Consider the following 21,835-nt stretch of genomic DNA (forward strand, 5'->3'; position numbering starts at 1 on the left):
GGTAAATGTGGTAAGTGGTAAGTGGATGATAGACTGCTCGACTGAGGGCCAGGTCTACATTAACCTACAATAGCTGCAAAAGTTGCCTATATCATTCTGGCCTGCTGTGGTGGCCTAGTGTAGTCTGGTCAGTGCATTGTTAGATGGATCACTACAGAGCAGAGCCATGTTTCAGGCTATGAACACACTGGATGCATAGAGAGTGCATGGAGGCTGCCATCGGGTTAGAGCGGAGAGGCAGGCCTAAAGCCATGTGGCTGTATTGCATGATTTTAAGAGGCGAAGCAATTTTATTTGTATAGCCCATTTTTACAGTTTGTCTCAAAGGGCTTTACATAGCATCATAACAACATCCTCTGCCCTAAGACCCTCACACTGACTGAGGAAAAACTCCCAAGAAAACCTTTTTAACAGGGAAAAATTTGGAGAATCCTCAGGGTGAGCAACAGAGGAGGGATCCCGCACCCAGGATGGGCAGACGTACAATATATGTTGTATACAGAAAACAAGAGATAGCGTCTTGCTTTTCATTTCATTCTGGCATAAATAATCAGAAATTTATTTATTATTAAATGAAAAGAAATCCAACATTCAAACAGCCCACAAACTCTACAGTATGTAGAGACAGAGCTGCAACATAACAGACACACAGTCAGTTTAAACACAAACTCACACACAAGCTGTGGACTAAGGTTCAGCGACACAGCCGCCATGCATATGTGACGCAGGAAGTGAGTTCCCAGCATCAGAAACCCAAACGAGGTACATATGCTGATAGGATATTATAGATTACTTCACATTTTCCTACATGTTGTCAAAAAAGGCATTGTCTAGCTGCTGCCTATTGACTAACAACTCTCAGAAAGCTAGCATCTCAGCTATGCAACTGGATAATGGCTAACAACCAGCAGAAATACCCAGATACCACATACAGTAATAAAAGCAACAGCTGTTGCTGATGAAAGCAACAAGTAGAGCTTACTATCGTGCTCATGCTATGGGGATTTGCAGTACAAACAGTATGCATATGCCCCTTTGGGTAACATAAACTCATGCTTTGAGGAGGCAAATATGAAAGACAGCTTATCTACTACTATAGGCCTTGGAGAGAGAGGGAGAATGGATGTTCATGGTGACAAGATTTTACAATTACATTAGGCTACTTAATGCAATGTCACTCCCAGGTATTATAAATTGAAGGAAAACCCAACATAATATGTTGTTTTGTTAAACTGAAGCTGGTGCAACAGGTGTGAAACGTTCTGTTCAAGTCCTCAGATCTGGTGCTATTTTTAAGACAGGCCATGGTCAGAAGCATGTCTATTAAGAAACAAGCTTTTTACAATGGTGCTGTGTTTCACACCAAGTTAGATGCTATTTGCAGTCCATTGATTAGCCTACAGATTGTGACTGACCAGTGAGTCCAGTCATGACACACACAGTGGCTCTTTGGACTCTGAGCGTTAAAGATGGGCAGACTGGATCAACGTACTGCTCAGCTCTACAGTGAAGTAACAACACAAATCACGTTAAAAATATTTGATGAGAAGTGTGAATAAATCTCACAATTGACAAATTGAAATGAAATATTGCACCACTTACTTTAGACCTGACCTGTCCAGTGAACCCCTCCCTTGACCTGTGTCAACTGGAATTTGCTCCATCCCCAATCTACACTACACAGATAAACGCCAATGGATAGATAAATGGATGACTGAAGAAGTGCTACTTTATTTTGTATTTAAACAATGGTCACATGTCTGAAACTAGCAGGGACACTTGTTGTGTTTTGTGTTTCGCTCCATTTTGCCCCAGGTGTAAGACAGGACCCAAAATGTAACATGCAAACACAGTGTCCTGCCTTCCTTTAGAGAGTAATTTCATAATTTCTCTATAAATTCAATCATAGAAGTGAATCTTTCCCTCTTGACATTAAAGGTAGTCTTGTCTTGACTTGTGGCAATAGTACAGAAATTATACATAATTGCTGCAGGGTGATAAATAAATAACTGAAATAGTGTTTCAACTCTGCTTTTATAAGGGTTTGCAAAGGTATGTGTTGAGTTATCTCAAGACCCGTTAAAACCTGCAGCTTCCACACGCTGTTTTATCTGTGACAGAAAAATGCTAAATCTCTTTTCAAATGAATTTTATCCTTCAGGTGTTTATGCACAAAAGCCTGGGCTTAATATTAAATTCACATGACTGGCAGTCTAATGACATCATTCTGGAATAAAGTCCTTTACTGTACTGCTTTCTAGCCGAGTGACAGCCTCAGATCTGCTCACTTAGGGAAATTGATGAGATCCATTGGCAAAATGGTGCCCTTGATAGACATTGAAATGATGGCAAGCGTTAAGTTTTATGGGATGTAGTTGACTCCAACATAACCATACAACAAGTTCCAATCAACTAGTCAACCCATATGGCAGCCAAAGAAACAGCTGACATGTTTTCTCTCTGTCATGCACAAAGACAGATTCAGTTTAAAATGCAGCCTCTCTTGTCTTTAATAGACAGTTTCACTCAAAGTGGGCTCGCTTTGGTTGGCTGGTTTTAAGACATATCACAAATAGAGACACAAAAAGTTGTCTAATGGTGAAAACAGCAGTTTATTTAGTTCAAAACGTCAGCTGCCTGATTCCTTTAGATACACAAGTGCCTCACATTTGGGACTCAAGAGGAAGAGGGAGTGGCAAAAAAGTATTTAGACAAAAAGACAAACATAAAATATTCCTAGAAGATGCTAAAATCCCTGCAGAGCACCAAAAGCATGGGGCTTAAAGATTTACTGCAGTCCTCTTATCTTTCATTACTGATGAGTGTGGAAGAGAGGCAAACATATTCTACTTTTTGCATTTCTGTTCTGATCCCAGTCCAACTCTATTAAACAATTGTGTTTCAGAGGATGCATCAACTTCATTCTCAGAGCACTGCTTGGATTTGAAAAAAAGAAAAAAAAAAGAAAGAGGAAAACTGTCTCAGAAATTAAGTTCTTTAAGACCATCTTTCCCCTCTTCTGTTCTTAATAAGAGATCTGTTTCTTTTTGTTGTTTTTTTTCTCATAAAGCTGTGCAACGTATGAAAGCCCTGGAATGAAAGCCAGCACAATAGCATCATGGAACAAAGGCAGGAAGGAGATTGAGGGGAAAAACAGGGGGAAAATGGCATCATCTCTAAACTTAATGAAACAGCATCCTTTCATTTTTTTCTAGTAATTATAATAAAGATGGAAAAACATAATAAACGTCTCCCTGCCCCCACCTGCTAACAGTAATTATAATAGACTCAACAATAAATGGTAAAGCAGCACAGAGCTGCATCTTGGGAATTCTCAGGGGTCTGTGGATTAGCTTGAAAAGCCTGAATGATTAAAATACACTAATTAAAATTTTGTGTTCCTTGGTAACTCGTCTTCCAAGGCCCCTTGTGCTGGTAAAATGGGAATAAATGCGACAAAAGCAAATACTCTTTTGGACCTGAATAAATAAACAAGTCTAATCAACTTAGTGTTTTTACAGAGCGAGTTACATAAAAACTTCCTTGATGACCTTTCCTTACACTCGTCCATTTCATCCACCAGGACAATAGCGAGAGTATTTCAACTCTGTTGTTTTAATCAAGCACAACTTGCCAGACATACCAGGCAGGTAAGATGTCCCATTACACTGCTTTTGATTAGACAGCTCAGTCTCACCGTGACTTCTAATTGTTATCCAAATAAAGTTTGACATCAGTGGACAAATTACTTTGTAGTTTCTTTCTGTCTAAGAAAGACATTAAAGCTGCTAACTTTGCCTCAAAATTACACAGTGCTGCTGTGAGTTTCATCAAATACAGTCCCACAATTATAGGCAGAATATGCTGCACATTATTGTTATAGAGATGATGAAATACATTTTAGATTTCAGGAGTTTCCTCATAAGTCCTGGTGTTTACCATGGGTCTGATGACTAGGACAGGCGCATACTTGTTTCAGACTCAGGTGGATTTAATATATAGTTAAAAGATCAGACAGGGTGGGATCAAAGCTCTGGAGATTCCAATTACAATCAAAAAACGCTCTTGTAACCTACACAGGAACTAATATTGCTAATGCTTTAAAATAGCCCAAAGTGAGTCGTTAGAAGAATATGTGCCTCTGCTGAGGTTCTCCCAACAGTCCTCCTCTACAGAGGGAGTACACTGAATGCTCTTATATTGTGCTGCAAATAATGTCAAACTGTTGTTTAAAATCTGCAGGGACAATATTGTGATATGAAAAAAGCATTCTTCACGCCACTGTAGACTCTCTCTCCCACACCACAAATGAAGTAAATCAGTGCCATGACATCACTGATAAAAATCTAAAGGTAGTGGCCACATGTTCGATGACCAGTTTTGATATACTGTAGTCACCGGGTATCTATTAATATCTGGTGATGATGATCTTTGTCTAACAATTTCCCTGCATAACTAACCATGTATCGCCACAGTGAAGAAGACGTCACAGCTCTGGATCTGTCAGACAGTTAAAGCTTTGCCTGTTGAGAACCGTCTCTGGTCACTGGGACTTGGCCCCTTTCTGCTCGGGCGTCAAAATAGAGCTGTGCTTCAAAAACGCTGTAATCCCTGCCGGTATTACCGAAGAGGCTAAAAAGATTCAAAAAGCCTGCTTACAAATTTAATTACCTTTGCAGTTAACCAGAGCTTAGCAGCCAATGACCTGATATTTCCACTGAAGACCAGCTAAGGGGGGATGGAATGGAGACGGACGGGCCGAGTGGGCCACAGAGACTGGCAAGCGTGGCAATCCAGGGCGGCTCAGAGCCATCCGGTGGGCATACTCAGTGCCAGGCAGGGCAACAACAGCACACATGTGGCCCTATCTTCTGCTGGAGTGCAAATTAGATACAGTTGATTAAAATATCGAGTCATTTCACAGCCACTGTTGGGGGAATAAAAAGAGTGAGAGTACTGAAAATGGGCTGTGGTGTGTGTGTGCGTGTGTGCAAGTGTGTTTGTATGTATGAGACAGAATGAGGGAGACGAAGGGGAAGGGGGGGGGGGGGGGCGCTGCTGGAGGGAGAGAGACGCAGCTCTCTTAAATTTGAACAATGAACACATTTCTCATTTATATAGATTCCCTTTGACAAATATGCCCTTTCCCAAAGGACAACTTTGAAACACCTTTACTTGCAATAGCGGAGAATTCTCAGCGATAAATCAGTTCACTTCACAACAGTATAACAAGTGTTGGGGAGAGCAGCATGTAGCGTTGTATACTTGTGTTCATGAGCAACATGTTCCACAGGCACCGTTTAACACCACTGCTCCCTTTTTTTTTGTTTTTTTTAACTCAAATAAGAAAAAAGAAAAAAAAGTCAATCCAAGTTCTTTGTTCACAAAAAAAAGTGAATATGACTTGTGGTATAAAAACTTCTGCCTCGCTGCAATATAACAAAAGAAAATTAACACTTTGGGGTTGCCCTGGTAACCTAATTGCATCACAACAGTGCACACAGGAGCCAAAGTAACTGAATTTTGATGAAAAGGCGGTGATAATTTACGGCATTGAGAAATTAGTTGCCGTGGCGACGCGTTAATTACATCTCAAATTAACAATGCAAGTGTAGTGAAATTAAATATAAATCATATTTTCTGCATAAATTACAGGGGTTGATTAGTGCGGGCGCCAGGAGAGAGAGGTTGAGATTCCAAGGGCCTGTCACATCCCCCTCCCTCCCTCCCTCTCTCCCTCCCTCCCTCCTTCTCTCTCTCTCTCTCTGTCTCCATCTTTCCCTCCTCCTTTCCTGCATGGGTTCCTTTAAAGACAGGGACTGGATTACACCAGATGACACAACTCACAACCTGAGCATGTATGAATTTTTACAATAAATTAATCAATGCAGTGCAAGAATAGCTGGCCTGGTACACTAGTGGATTTACATGTTTGTGTGTCTTGTTTGTGTCCACAAACACTTTTACATTCTTTTGTCATGAACATGTTTTCTTGCAGCCACATGTGCAAATTTTGTTTGTAACTGTGTGTTTACAGTGAATGCATGTAGCTGGAATAATGAGAGATATATTGTAGATCATTCTATGTTTGTTTGTGTGTATGTGTACGTCTGCATGTGTGTGTTTGCATGAGGGGGGGGGGGGGGGGGGGTTCGAGTAATTTTGTATTTCAATCCATTTTAAATTCTCTACACTTATGTTCAATGTAAGAAGAACTTTCGCCAACTCTGATGCATCTCTGTTAAGTGCTGCATAATGCATTTATGAGTGCTGCGTAAAAATCTATTACCGGTCACACCCAGTCTTATTAACACAATGTTCAGTGCACACTAATGATCAGATTTTAATTATTGAAATCCAAGCTTTCAAACTTCAAAGGTTGCAAGGTGTACTGTATGTTTAGAGCAGAGCACATACAGTGTCTCCATGAGCAGTGTGCTAGAAAGTGTGTGTGTGTGTGTGTGTGTGTGTGTGTGTGTGTGTGTGTGTGTGTGTGTGTGTGTGTGTGTGTGTGTGTGTGTGTGTGTGTGTGTGTGTGAGTGAGTGAGTGATAGAATATGTGTCTCAGTTGGTGTTAAACTGTTTATCTGAGTTTTGTGTACTGTAGGTCTAGAAAAGACAGAAAGAAAGCACAGCAGAGAGGGAAAGTGAGTCTCTCCTCCCCACGATTCCTCATGTGGCCCAACTTCCCTTTAAGCATCACAAACAAGCCTCAGGAGTGATGTCAAGGAGGCAGGGCGGGCGGTGGGGGTGCTGAGTCGGGAGAGAAAGCTGAGCGCAAACACAACAGCAACAGGAACCAACTTGAGCAGCCTAAATTATTCATACACCAGATGGATACGTTTCCCTAGGATTTCACACTAAAACGCAGCTATTCAGCTTCCCCGCGCGTTATTCTGTCTATTCAACGGACGGCGCCAGGAATCAAGATAACTATCACTTTATCTAAATCGTTTCATGTCTGATTCATATCAACTTTGAAGAGTGGAAGCCCCTCGACACCGTGATCTCACGTTTGTTCTATTCCACAGGCACAATGAAGGGGGAACATGTTCTCTTTCCTCTATCTTCAAAGACGAAGACACTGCTATGACCTTGTCTGAAGGATATTATACAAATCAAAGGGTCCTTAGAGACACGTGTCATGTATATCACTGACTACACCTCACTCGCTTGATGTGTGCTTGTAGGCAGCCCAAAGGTGCTGGGATTGAAAGACAGAAATAATTGAGTTAAATTGTAAAACGTATAGCGATATTTTGTACCACAGTGTCAGTACTACTCCTCATTTACTTCCAAAAATCACAGGATCCTTTCACCTGCATCACGCTGATAGGGAAAAGTCCACTCATTTTTTCTTTTTTCTATGTCACGTCAGTGTTAAGTGACTCTCTCCTGATTGATAACATTAAAAATCTTGCAATGCTTTCAGACTTTCACCTTTTCAGATTGTTGATGATGATATCAATTTGAATAGGACAAAGTTTTTGTGTACTGTAAGTCTGAGTTAGACGACAGGAAATTGTGTCGTTTACAAAAGGTGACGGAATAGTCATTTGGCATTCCTTACGTCTTGGTTGGGGGAAACACATGGTCATTAACAAGACTGTTATTGCCGAACTGTTCTTAGCTTACATATAAATTAATGAATTAATTAATAATAGAGGCATAGTATAGTATTCTACATATGAAGTGTTTCTACAGTTGCCGGGAACAAAAATGTGTGAGTGTCTTACATAATAATGAGCTTTTTAAGGGAAAAAAAAAGCTGTCAGCAGTCCAAATCTCAACTTAATAAATTCTGTTTGTTCTAATAATCAAAACTGTTTGTTATAATTGTTCAGTTTCACCAATTCACTGGCGCAGCCATGACACTAACCACAATTAATGGGTGTTGATAGTTTAATGTCGTAGCTTGCTAAATGGACAGATGATCTATTTGTCTAATCTAGGGCTGTGCGGTATGCGCGGTAGACGCTGTATTTGCGGTAGATGGTAGAAAATTTGGCCCACGGTAGAGATTTGTGCTCTACCATCCTATCGTCGACGACGTCATCGCACCTGCCTCAGAGACAGCAGAGCAGGAGAGCTTGTTAAAAGAAAACAGTGCTACGTCCGTGATTTTGACTCGTTCGGCTGTAAAGCTACTGTACAGTTGGTAAGTTGACGAAAGTAAAGTCCGCAACTTTATGTACCTCGTAGAGAGAAGACGTACCATATCCATAGCAACTGGAGACTCCAAAACGATCTCACATCTCACTCACAATGAAACACACTCTTCTTGTGTGTGTGTGTCTGTTTGTGTCGGATGTTGAGTAGAAAAAGATAATTAGCAAGATGTGTGGAGTGACAGTGACAGCAAACAAAGGTAACACCAGCAATTTATTTGACCATTTATGGCATTGTAATTTGTGTTCGTTTGCACTATTTGCACCATAAAGTGCTGGTTTTAATGTTGAGGTTTGAGATCTGCTTTCTGCACAGTAAATGCTCTAAAAATTACATTATTGCTTCTTTTTTTTATTTAATCAATTTAGCTTTGCTAAGGGACTACAAAACCAATTCAGAAACACGTCCATTATAATTTTTACACTTAAATTTATACCGTGATATATACCGTTACCCTGAAGGGATTCGATTTATACCGTGATATGAATTTTAAGTCACACCGCCCAGCCCTAGTCTAATCTCATGACTTTCTCTTCTTTCACATTGCGTGTTGAAATTCAAACACTCGAACAGCATCAACATTTTAAATTTAAAACTTAACAAAAACGTAAATCATGTTTACAGAGAGTAGCCTACAGTAACTATGGGCCTTAACCCCCCACCCACTACCACCACCCATTATTACTATGTGCTGTGTGACACTGCACTCCCACCGTCCCATCAACAAAAGCAACTTTTAACACAAACCATCCTGCCTCAATTCAATTGAAGTAACTTCCTGTGCTGGAATAAGAAGGTTGGGATGACCTCAGTCCCTGAGGTGCTCCAGTGCCGTTCTCATCCATTTGTGAATGAAGATGACGACTTTTAAAAGGACGAGACATCATTAAGAGAATAAGTAGCCTTTCCAGTGGTCTTTTTGCACCACCCCCCCTCTGGAAGTGATTCCAATGCATTTATACAGACGTGAAAGTGCTTGAGAGTGGGAGGGGCTGCAGTTTAATGGTCCAATAATGTCTCAGCCAAAGCATAGATGTCCTCCCAAGATGGTACAAAAAAGTAACACACTCAGACTGACCAGTTGGATGGTTTAAGAGGCAGTTAAGGAGGAGTGATTACAAAAAGGATGCACTGCAAGTTCTGGCATCCAGTAATGCATCTCTCTATAGAGTGAAACAATTTAGCAGCAATACAGATATACTATCCACACAAAGTAATGAAAGTACCACATGTAAATATGTGACACTGAGGCTAGAAACGGTCAAATGGTATTTATTTAAGTGGCAAATCTTTTACTGTGGATAGATATGGGAGATAAAAGAGAAAATGCCAATAAAAACAAATCAGCGACTCCAGTTTCAAGCTGTAAATGATGCATTTGCCATCTTGACTCATTTGTTTTTCTTCCTCCTTCCCCCTCTCACCGCTTCTCTCACCTTTGAGGTCACTGACAATCACAGAGTGCTAAAAGTCTAGCAAACACAGCAGGCCTTCCAGACATCTCAGCATCCATCATCGTACACTTACGCCACTGACTGTCGAGCTGCTGGTGTGGCCTGCCCAGCAGCTCGCCAGCTGTCACCAGTTACCTGTCAAACCAAACTGGCACCTATAGTCGGTATATTTGTATCAATAAGCCAGATAAAATCACTTTCATATGGGGTGAGGGTCTCCCAAATGTCAAATAACCTACTGTACGAAAAAAGGCAAGACCTTCCCAACAAGTTTAAATAAACCCTGCAGGATAATGCTGGGTCTCCTGGGGGAACCAAAAGCTGATGGCTTTGAAACAGGAGGGAGGGTATTTCCAGCGGGGCTGCCCAGCATGAGAGATCCTGTATGTCTCACAGTTGAGCTTGTTTTATTGAAAGGTTGTTTGAAAGGCCCTAAACCCAAGAAATCAGTGGTCTTGTTTGCTTGGCTTAAAGAGAAGCAGCATTCAAAAGCTTCACTAAAAACAGTAGTTGAAATAAGAAAGAAAATGAGATGGGCTAGTGCCCACAGCAACTTGGAAACATATGCAGGGAAGATTTGCAGAAATTAATAAAATTGCTTCAATGTAGCTTCAATTACAACCTGCTACAAATATGTGCAGCACAAGCCTACTGTAGCTTAACTGCACTGTGCAAATAAGTGCCAAAAGCGGTGCAGTTATCAGGTAATGGAGTGAGAGGAAGAGAGAGGGCCTTTGTGAACTTGACACTCCCATTAGGGCCCTCCTGGAAAGTGCAGTATTTGATCAGGAGATGGGAATTGAGCAAAAATGAACTGAAACTAGATCCCACATGACTTATTTTCCTGTTGGCTCTCAGCTTTAGGTGTCACTCAGACTTAATAAAGCTCTCAGATTTTCATTTTATCACAGAAAATAGACTGGGCAAAAATAAAATTAGTCAGTTTTGCCTTAATGGAGCAAAGTAATGGTGAGGTGAAACTGACACAACACATTTTGCCCAGCGTAATACTATCAAAATGAAAGCATATTCACTTCTGGTGTTTTCCGGGAATCAATTCAAACTGAATATTGCCCTTTTTTACAGACTCTATTTCATAATGGCTCCAACAAATACAGCACTTTGGCAATAGTCTGTCACCTCGGGTGATACCAACACAGCTATTTCACCCTATAGAGTTACAGTATTCTCCAGCCCACACTGAACCTCTTCCACCAACCTATAACTCTTATTTTATTTCCGCACTTTATACATTAGAGGTACATTACACCCATCCCAGTAGATAGGATGAGTCCACTTTTACACCCAGGTGTTACATTGCAAGGTTAGGTCATTTGGATGGCTATGACCTTTGATGGCTCCATCTCCAATGAAAATGATCTGGTGATCTCCGCATTGACATGCACACAGATGCCCTTGTGCTGTACATTCACACTACGGTGATAAGGCCAGAGCAATTCACTCAGGAGACATTATGGAAATATTCATTTGGGAATTACGAATTATAATTAGAACGTAAGGCCACATTCCCTCTCTTAGGTATGGTGGGGTTTGCATGGTTTCACAGTGATAAGGCTAAAAGGAAATCTTTACAACAACAAGATTTTCCTTCAAGATTGTTCTTTAACGGAGCGTGCGGCTGCTATGTTTATCATCCGAGTCTTCTTTGGAGAATGCTTTGCTTTTAAAGAAGTAATTAGATCAAGCAAAGTAAGAGGAAAAATCCAACACTGAGTCCCAAGTGTTCTGGTATGTGATTAATTATTCTGAGGAAGACAGATGTTAAATTGTGTATGCCCATCAGCGCTAAGACTTTCTGAAGATTTATCATTCATGTAAATCATGAATAAAATATTTCCTTGTTGAGAGAAAATGCTACATCTGTTTGGCGCATCATTTACTCCCAACTGATAGGAAATAAGTACACAAATCTGACCTATTAAAGCCTGTTTTCAGCAAAGTGGACGTACAACCGGAAACCGACAAATTGGGTGATTTGATTTAAAAAGATTAAAAATTGCTTGTGTTTTTCTCGCCATCAACTTTATAAGCTGCAGAGTAACAGTGATGTGTACACAGACAGAAATAACACCATCCTGTAAATCCTCATCTTCAAAAAGCAACTGAATTAACCATCTTTCATGCATATGAAGTGCACGTGTGCATCTATTTTCCCCAGATGTATGAATAAATAAGTAAAAACAGTCAAGCGAGTGCGAGAGTGTCATGGGGATCATGGACGAGGCAATGGTGGTGGCGGAGGTCGAGCCACAAGCCACCGGGACGGTAGCGTCTCCAATCGCCCCTGGCGACCATCACGTTGCCATGCTCCGGAACAGACAGGCCTGCTCGCACAACAGATGGAACTAATGATGCGAAACAAAAGAGATCATTTCACCGTGGTCCTCTAGGAAGCCACAAAGAAGTTTGAATGATGGGACCAGGGGACTTGCATGGGGTTAGATATGGGTAGCCTTTTTTTCCTGGATGTGCTGAGATGAATAGGAAAAAAAAGGCCTTTGATGTTTCTTGCAGAGAGCGGCATGTTAAAAAGGCAAGTGTAAAAAAAAAAATAAGAGAAATGATAATCAACCTTCAAGTTCTGCCATGGATCCCCACTAGAGATGGGTTTTGTTTCTGATTTTATGGATCCTGATAAATATCCAGTCACACATGGGTTATCAGACGTTTGATGTAAAATTCTCATGACTGAAAAATTATGACCATGACATCTGTGAAACTGCAGATGCAGAATGGACGTCCTGACATGTTTTTCATGATTCTATTAACCAATTTAGCAAATAATCTCAATAGAGTAATTACAGTAAATTATTGAGTTTGACAAATGAGCCCGACTTTATATATCCTCCTGCCACACATAATAATGAGCTGAGAAAAAAATTATTTAAATGCCAAAGCTTAAGAGAAATGTGTACAAGTCTCTAATATCAAAAAAAGTCAGGTGAGCAAGGTTGTAAAAAAGTCTTATTAAAGTAGAACTGTGTATGTGAACCGCCCATTTTTTACACTGTGTTGGATAACAGTTGTAAACAAACTGCTGTGTCCTGAACTGACAAAAACAAATCAAATTTGAGCGGAGGACATTTGCATATCCTGAGGGACAGGATTAGATTTAGAGGTCATCTCTTACGAGCCAGTCCTCAGCAGACACCAATGTAATGTTTCTATGTCAAGTACATTCAATTGAAGCCTATGCAAGCCCAGTCTGTTTTCTGAGTCAGACAGTCAGAGAGAGGCAGCGCTGCTCTCTAAATACGGTATGTGAACTGAGAGAAGCCAAACACCTAGGGATGGGATTTAACCAGGATGGAGCGGAGTGGAGCCCCATCCATGCCCATCCACACATGGAGGAGATCACTGGGAAAAGTTCAGCTCCGACACTGACATAAACAGCAGAGCAAGGCCTGTATTAGAGTCAGGTTAGCAAAGATAACACTATCAGCCTGATCCCCATGGGTACCAAATGCCGGGCCTTACTGGCAAATAAAGCTACAGTGTCTTGACTCCTTGGCACATTAGCTCTGATTACAATGACCTTCATTATATCAGCTACCCTTATTACAACACGTAGAAGGCGTCTCTCCCCTGGGCAAAGCACAGTGGGGGAAAGAGTAAAGGAAAGCGGCGAGATTCACTCGTAAGGTCTGAGCTGTGAAAACCGGTGCTAAGACCTGCACTGTAATGTGCAATTAGCACCTGTGAAAACAATCATAATATTGACAACTGCTGACTAGTTGCTCCACTTGAAGACAGTTTGGGGATGTTTTGTTAAATTCTGATTTAACTCTACTGTAAAAACAAAAAAGAAACAATCCTTTAATGCTCTACCCAGATAACAGCACTTGAAGCATTTCTTTAGAGCAGTTTGATGAGTTTTAAGAAATGCTGATTGTTTCATAAAAACGGTAATTAGTCAGAATTAAGTAAGCCTAAGATCTTAAAAGCATAAAATCAACATAACCTGAACAGTTTTTCACAGCACAACTTGATTATAACTGTAATGCCTTTTTGATCTGTCGGGTACTTAAAAATACTGTATCTACAAAGAACAAAAGATAAGATGATTTTGACAGAAATTTTGACAGATTTTATTACTAAATATCATGCCTGACTACATACGCTTTCAACAATCCACATCCTACGCTTACAGCCGAGCCCTGTTTTAACATGTAACAATGTTGTTAACCTCAATTTCCTGCCCAGTCTGCTCCTCACCAGGCCACATTGTGAGATCTTGGCAGACGTAACCACTGCGATGGTGACTCTCATTCAGCCCGACCACCCTGTATGCGGAGGGATTCTCTCCCACAGCCCGGCTCATCCCTCCTTCAGGCCCCTGCTGCGCCTCTCACCCTCCCTCTTTGCTGGCAGGTGACTCAAAATAACAGACGTTGCCCTGAGAGAGCCGCTTCATTGCATTCACTTAGCGTTGCCAACAAGCCCCGACACGGGATGAGCTGAACCGTGGGGGTTCTGAGGACCATCCCTTCAGCCAGCAGGAGGGCGCAATGTTTGTTTTTGTGCTGCAATACGGAGGGTGGGAGAAGTGGGGAGGGTGCAAATCAGCTTGTTTTGGATTAAGAACAAATCAAGAGATTTTAAGAATCCCGAGCTCTGCCTCAACAGGAAGTTGAAAACAAGAACACCTGTAGGAGGCAACAGGATAACAACCAGTGAGTGACACGCACAGTATCACTCTCAGCCTCCCTTTCAAATATTTGTCAAAGTATAATTCCTGGGGAAGAATAGACGATACAATAGCAATATAGCCAAGAGTGCACTTAACAGAATCAGAGTTTAAGCCATGTTGATCCCCTATGACAGTATGTTAAAAAAAAGCAAATAAAATTGTAACTTAATTATAGATTTATAATGAGCCACTGCACCACTGCCAAAAACAAGTCCCATACCATGGCAAACAGGCACCTGCTGAATGCTCTCTGCTCATGGGTTTTCATAGCTTAATTAATCTAGGCCTTGGGGTATCATGACTCGTGCGTGCTGCTTGCGTGCATGTTTGAGACAATTAAGTTGTTCCATGAAACAGAGGTGCAACTTCAACATGGAGCACAGACATCAATACTGAACATTTACAGGCCACAATTTGTGTTTTCTTAAAGTAAAGTCAGCGATCCAATAATTTGTTTTCCAATGACAGAAAAAGAAAAATATATAATAACTGTGAAATCCTGTTTCACACAACTGTCTTACAAATCACTTAACTTTGATCTCTCAATGATGGAAAACAAATCCAGCTTCACTATATATGTCATTACTGCCTTAGTTATTGAACGCAATTGTTTTTAAATTAATATAGCAAATATTTGTTTAGCATGTACAATAAGGTGCTTCTCAAATATAAGTTTTAGAAGACTCACTTTTCCTGTTGAACGATCTGTGCTGAAGCTGAATCCGCTGAGGAGTTATCGCCTCTGGCCGATGCTCACTCTACTGCCATCTGATTTCTGTAGATAAACATAAAACAGCTGTTTACCATCACATACAGTTTCTTTGAAATAAGAGATTTAAAGCACCAAGGATTTGGCCAGATTGCACCATAGATGCCATTGCCGATTTGACCAATAACAGTTCGGATGGATGTAAGTGTATGAATCTTCAAAGTAAGTCACACAAAGTCACACAAATCTCCGACTCACAAAAAATCTCTGTACTTTCATGCAGAGTTACAGTTATTAAGTTTAAATGTACTGTGTGCATATGAACGTTGGTAATGTCACTTTTACAATGAAACTCTTGATGTGAGAACATCATTTTCAGAGAAAATGCAGCTTCTCTGTGCAAGCAGATTGATGTAGAGGGTCAAGTTGAGACAGGGGCAAAGCATCCTGACACTGTCTTTCATCCAGGTTGACCAAAGGAGAATCTCACATTCTGGCTGCAGCTGGCAAAAGCAGAGGGAAAAGAAGTCGGGAATTGTTATATAAAGTTGCTTGTTTTTCTCAAAATCAAGAAAACATTTCCTTTAGAGTCTTCCTAGACCCCTAGATAGAGTAAAAAAAAAAAAAAAAAAAGAAAGAAGATAGAGCAGTACAAGTTTTCCTGTTTTAAAAAGTGGGCGAGCACAATGTTTATATGTTTACTGAAAAATCTGAATGAATGTGGTAATGGTTTATTGATGCAAAATACCAGAGAAATAATTGTTGACCAAAATGAATTAGGACAAAAGTATGAATTCTTCTGACTGCTAATTACCAGTTTGAATGAGCCTGATAACTAAGGAGAAAAGGTATTAAACGCAATAATTATTACTATTGCTAATTACATTTCCAATTATGTCACTAATGAGAGCGGCTTAATTATCAGCACAATGGATAAATAAGAGTTTTGCTTCCCCCCCTTTTGTGATGGAGGTGGTGATGTGGTTACCACATCAAGGCCAAGTCCTCTGACCAAAAACACACGAAATGAAGCTGTAAACTCCCAGCACAGCAAATAAGGACAATGTAAATGATATGCATAATAATTTATAGATTTGACCATGCCCTTGCCTTGTGTGGAACTTTATCTCTTATCAAACTAAACTATCAAAGGTCAGTAGTTTGGCCTCTTGAGATTTGTCTTTATTATACACTAATTGAGTTATGAAATATCTCACTATTTTATTAGCAAGATTTTACTCACTGCCTTCTCTCAACATTAAGAAAATTAAAAAAAACTTTATTTGAAATCTGAGAACTTTTAACTTTCAAAGATCAAAGAGACACGTTGGCAGGCGACCAGACAGAAAATACTATAAACCTCCAAGTTCATTTTCTCATTTACTTATATAAAATGTTGAGGTAAGCGCCAAGAATCCTGCACCTATGTCTAACTTCTTTTTTTTGTCGCAAGTTTCGAGTCTTCAATGACTTTCACAACAAAGAAAAAGGCACATTTAACCAAAAATTACCAAAGAAAAAAATAATCTGATGTATTTGACATTGGAAAAACAACATTAGATCCTACAAACATAGCATACCCACAGTAACATAGTCCCTGCAGGATAAGTCATTCTGCACACAACTTCCACAACTCCTAAAGAAAATGAAATGAAAACATACATCTATATTCATTGAATTGTAAAATGAAAAAAGGAACATGGGAGTATGTTTGGCAGAGACCAAGCACAGATCTGGAGCTCACATACAGTAATCCCTTCTATGGATCATATATGATGATGTGGCTTGCGCAGTTCAATCTATCAACTGGTTGATGACTGTTTGAGAATCACTGTGAGACCGTATCATCGCACTCCTTCACAGTCATCCACAAACAGTCCACCTGCGACCCTCCCTCACCAAACTGTGCTTGATATTTCTCGCATTCCTTTAGGGTGTCGCTCTACCTTTAGACGAGCGGAAGTGTTGCAGAGGACTGTGTCTGAATGCCAAGTAAAGGCACAGTGGATTAGAGTCATATCTTCCACATGGCTGCTCCCTAATCCTACCATCTGAGGTAAACACAGGACCAGGTGAGGCAACACGTTGTCTGAGACACCTCTGGAACACGGAGGAATCTCCACACCCACGGGACTGCTGCTTCCGACGAGTGTGGAACTTGTTCACAGTGGGTTGGAGTAAGAAATAGGACATGAGTGTTTTTAGGTCTATTGCTGATAACTATATCTTTTGAAATTACATTTGTAAAATGTATACACAATGTTGGGAAGCTTATTTAAGGGAAAAGAAATCTGTATCAGAGATTTTACATCATCAACAAAGTTTGGCGTTTACTATTTGCAGTTATAGCCACATTAACTCAACATTCTATATCCATTGTTGGAGTGAAAAACATACAATATATGTGAGAAGAAGTGCACAGACCAGCAGGAACTAAAACAAACAGAAAAATAACTTTAGGAAAAAGAGTCTCTTCAGGTGATATATGGTTACACTCTATATGTGCTATCTGCTTACAGATCAGAACTTGAACATCTGGTTCAGCTCTGTGCTTTTTAATGTGTTCGCAAAGTGAGCAATAAGGTGATACTTCTGTGTGTGTGTGTGTGTGTGTGTCACTGCCAAGGAATGTTGCCAACTTTAGTTTCAAAGTCTCTCCCTTTCACCTCAGAGACAGTTTGAGAGGAGGAACAAAAACAAACAAGAGCCGAGAGGAACGTTCATTGTGCGTTTGTTGAGATGGCACTGATTTTTAAAATATCTCGATCATTACGTAAAAAACAGGTTTTGATACGTTACGGCATGACTGTTTTTCAATACATTTTTCACACATGACCTCACAACTTGACAAAAATGTACACACCCATTGAACAGGTACTTGAGGTAAAACACAAAGCTTCAGGAAGATGAGTATTTCACAAGTAAATGGGGTATGTGCTTTGTGGTTTTTGACTGGTATTTTCCATTACAGTGATGACTGCATCTGGAACAGTCAAGACAAAATAAATAGGTAAAACTAATTTATTAGAATACAGTGTATGTCTGGATTTGGGGGGTTAAGGATAGGAAAGACCCATGTTTCTGACAGAGATAAGTCTTGCTTTATACATATATGGACCTCGGTCTGAGATTAAATGTGTGCACAACATTAATATATGCAAGACCTAATAATGTAGAGGAGTAAGAAAGGAGGTGGAGGGATGTTGCATAAAACAAGTGTTTGCTTATCAGTTTCGCATTCCATTCAGTTTTCTTGTGCGTCTCTCACTTGTGTTTTCATGTAGTGAGTTTTTTCTGCAGTCCCCTTGAAAAACAATATTTAAGTGAAAACAAGATACACTAAGGTACACAGTAATACTATAAACATCACCCAGGGCCAAGCCACTTGTGGAAGCCTTGTCGGAACATGTGAATGAAAGAAGGTTCTGAAAAAGTGCATATTTTGATTTTGGTGATAAAACAGTAATCACAGGAGCTCAAATGTGTTAACCGTTCAGTGACTGTAGATGCTGAGCCTACATGAAGACCTCTGACAAGGGGATATTAAGGCTATGATGAAAATTAAAGAAATGAGTTTCTTTCGCAGGAAAACTTTACAAAATAAATACAATGTTTTCATGAAGTGTTGACACTTTTCTATCCCTGTTAACTTGTGTTTTTTTGTTTCCCCCCTATAAATAGCCTTGACAATCAGTGGCCAACCACTACCCAGACAGATAACTCAAGTTATGGTTAAAATAATTTACGGATATTGATTTTTAGATTGTCAAATAAAAAAGACATCTTTGCTTTGAGCTCTGTGTCAAACATAAAGCATCACAAAGCAAGTTCATAAAGCAACTGCATGACAAAAAATTGAAAATCTGAACCTGAATGGTGAGATTTTCTAAGGTTAAGTTACCAACAGTTGCCCTTGGGCATGAGGATGAGAGAAATATACTGTACGATATGCACACACCTTTGTCACGCAATGTGACTTCAGCGAAAAGGCAGGGCAGGTGTGCAGCTGGCTTTTTCTGATTTCTTTCACTTTCGTTGAAAATCATGTTATCGATCTCATTCATAAACTTATGTTTTCAGGGTCGTCAGGCTACAATGTGGACACAGACAAAGCTTAACCCTTAACCTGTGTCTGTACCACCCTGCTCATGTAATTACTGCTAGAATTTATGAATTGGCTTCATTCATAATTTCAGTGTCTTCAAGCAACCGTTGGTTCAATTTTGCGCCATAAAATCCAGCAGTCTAGTTTCAGGGCGTGTGTAACTGTGACAGATGAAACAGGGAAAACAAGAATTTGGAGACGTGCTAAATATGACTTTTGTCTGTTCATGTCGCTGTGTTAAAATATCAGAGACAAAGATGGATGGATAAATGACAGGTCCATTATTACCACCGAATCTTTTAACATCAAGTTTTTTTTTTTAAGTTTCTTTCTTCAAACGGGAACAACACATCCAATTTAGTCATTTTTAAATGAATCAGTGGTTCTCAACATCACTGAGCAGCATAGACAGCATACAGTATGTGTAGACCATGCTGAAGCCGGATTTTTGACTTGGTTGAGATGGTTTAAATACCCTTTTTCCCCCAATAAAAAACTTTTCCCCATTAGAATCTAATGTAGCTGACATGAATGCAACCTGACGACAGCGGCTTTCTAAGTGAGGATAAAAACTTCAAACCTTTTACAGCAACCTTTCAAGCCTATACAGAGAGTGGTTATCTGATATTCCAAGGATAGATTTCCTCAGCATGGCTCTATCTGCTGAGGGTATTACAGTGACCACATCACCCAGAAAAACTACCATAACTTAAGGAACAGATCTCAATATTTCTCCTCATCTGATGCATTGCCAGTGCTCTCACAAGCCTGGGTGCACCAAACTAATTCTGGAAACCACTCCAGGTAGTAACTGCCCTCAGAAAAAAAAACTAAAGAAAACTCCCATTTCGTCCTCATACAGCATTGAAACATTAAGTGTCAAAACCATGCTTGGGACATATCTTTTTGGGTCTAAAGCACTGGGTATGATTAGTACTGGTAATCACATAGAAACTATAGAAAATTCCACCACGCGCACCCAATCTGTTGATTGAGTGGGGTTGAATTGGTGTGACTGTTGAGTCCTACCAATTTAAAGAGATTGTGCGAGTCTAGAGTGTGTACTAAGTGTGGACATGTTGATTATGTATGCTAGGAGTGGCTGAGTCTTTTATTGGAAAATTTACACCCGTGCAGTGATTTATATAAATCAGTAGTGCCCACAAAGCAGTAAAACTCTAATTGTTTCTTCCATTTTGAAAGTCTAGCGTCCATTAAGGATGCAGTGAGTAATAAAAAGGACTTTTAATCAATCCTCTCTTGTTGATGAGTTGATGTGTGAATGGGCTATCCTACCTGGCAGTGCTACCATATGTTGATTTCTTATAGCCAACAAAGAGATAGAGGAGGATTATTTAGTTGTATATAACTTTTTTTTTGATAAAGTTATATAGTGTGTCATTTATCCAAATTGTCTTATTTTTAATTCTTATTTGACGAAACAAGTGCTGGATGAGCCAATTTGCCATGTTTTGCTAGAGTCCAGCTCTTAGTAACAATTCAGTGAAAAGCACTAATGATTCCAATGTTCAATACACTCCTATCCCCTCAATAAATAAGCCACATTAATACAACCTCTCTCATCTTTTCAATACTGGCAACTCTCATGATACTGTGAAGCAGATTTGAAGCAAGTGCAGCAGCATGCCGTGTTCCTCCCTTTTGCCCACACTGCAGTCTCTGTAGTGACCCTTTCATTGTCAGATTAGGCTGGCCAACCCCTCCTCGACCGGCTGGCATGGCCACAGTAAATCCTGGAGACTGCTCATGCTAGGGACCTCGGGTAATTAATAAAATCCCCATTACATGCCTTGTGCCCGTTGTTTGCTATTTCAACACCCCATTTGTGCCACGATTACAGTCATTATCAGTCACCGCCATTAATTCTCTACCCGATGCCAGAACTGCATACTAATAAATTGGGCTCTAAAATTTTTTTACCTTTCAAGGAGTTGGTGTTGGAGCTGGGCCAGGAAGTGCCACTCCAGATTAGGAGTCATCTGGTGACTCGGAAAGAGCCCTTTGAATAGAAGGCTGCTGCATCTTTGGAGATAGTTCAAATTTCCCCTTTGATTATTTTCCATTCCCCTCCAAAATGAATCTTTATTAAGCTTAAATCCTGAATAAAATGAAATTAGCAGACTGCAAAATATTGCTTTCTTTTCTGACTCTATTCCCTTGTGCATGCATGCAAATTATAATGCTTATTTATGCAAATGAGGTGTCGTCTTTAATTAGTTTTGCTTGAGGGCATTAAAATACATGTATTCTTTCCCCAAAAATGATTTGTTTTGTTGCTCTGTTCAGTTTAAGTTCAAAATGAATGATTATGCCGACTAAAAAGGTTTATTAATGCTGTAGTTTTCTTTTTTCTCTCTCTCTCTCTCTCTCTCTCTCTTTTGTAGAATTATCTTCTCCACCCACTTTCTGGTGAGAGTGTATTCTCTGTGAAATCGAAAAGCCTCTTCAGGCAGTACTCTGAGCACTATTCTGACAAGCACTTGTAAAGGTCCCAGGTTGAAACCACATGGAATGCACTTCCACTTATCAATTCTGAAAGCCATGCTCTTCAGCAGTTCAGTCTATACATACAGTATATGTGTTGGACTACATAACTGCTTCCATAATGATCCACTAGTGAACAAGAGATCTGCTTAACTATAGCGCGTTTACATTCATATATGTAT

The 21,835-nt window shown here is 40.0% G+C and overlaps 1 protein-coding gene across 1 annotated transcript in view; it reads right to left on the reverse strand.

Annotated features, from left to right (window-relative positions):
* casz1 (castor zinc finger 1) overlaps positions 1-21,835 on the reverse strand; it is a 166,671-nt gene that overhangs the window by 120,454 nt on the left and 24,382 nt on the right. The window contains exon 3 of the mRNA XM_083976137.1: positions 15,023-15,109. The gene's annotated coding sequence lies outside the window, so the exon portion shown is untranslated. The remainder of the gene's footprint in view (positions 1-15,022; positions 15,110-21,835) is intronic.

Source organism: Trachurus trachurus (genome assembly GCF_905171665.1).
Source record: "Trachurus trachurus genome assembly, chromosome: 7".
NCBI classification, from domain to species: Eukaryota; Metazoa; Chordata; class Actinopteri; order Carangiformes; family Carangidae; genus Trachurus; species Trachurus trachurus.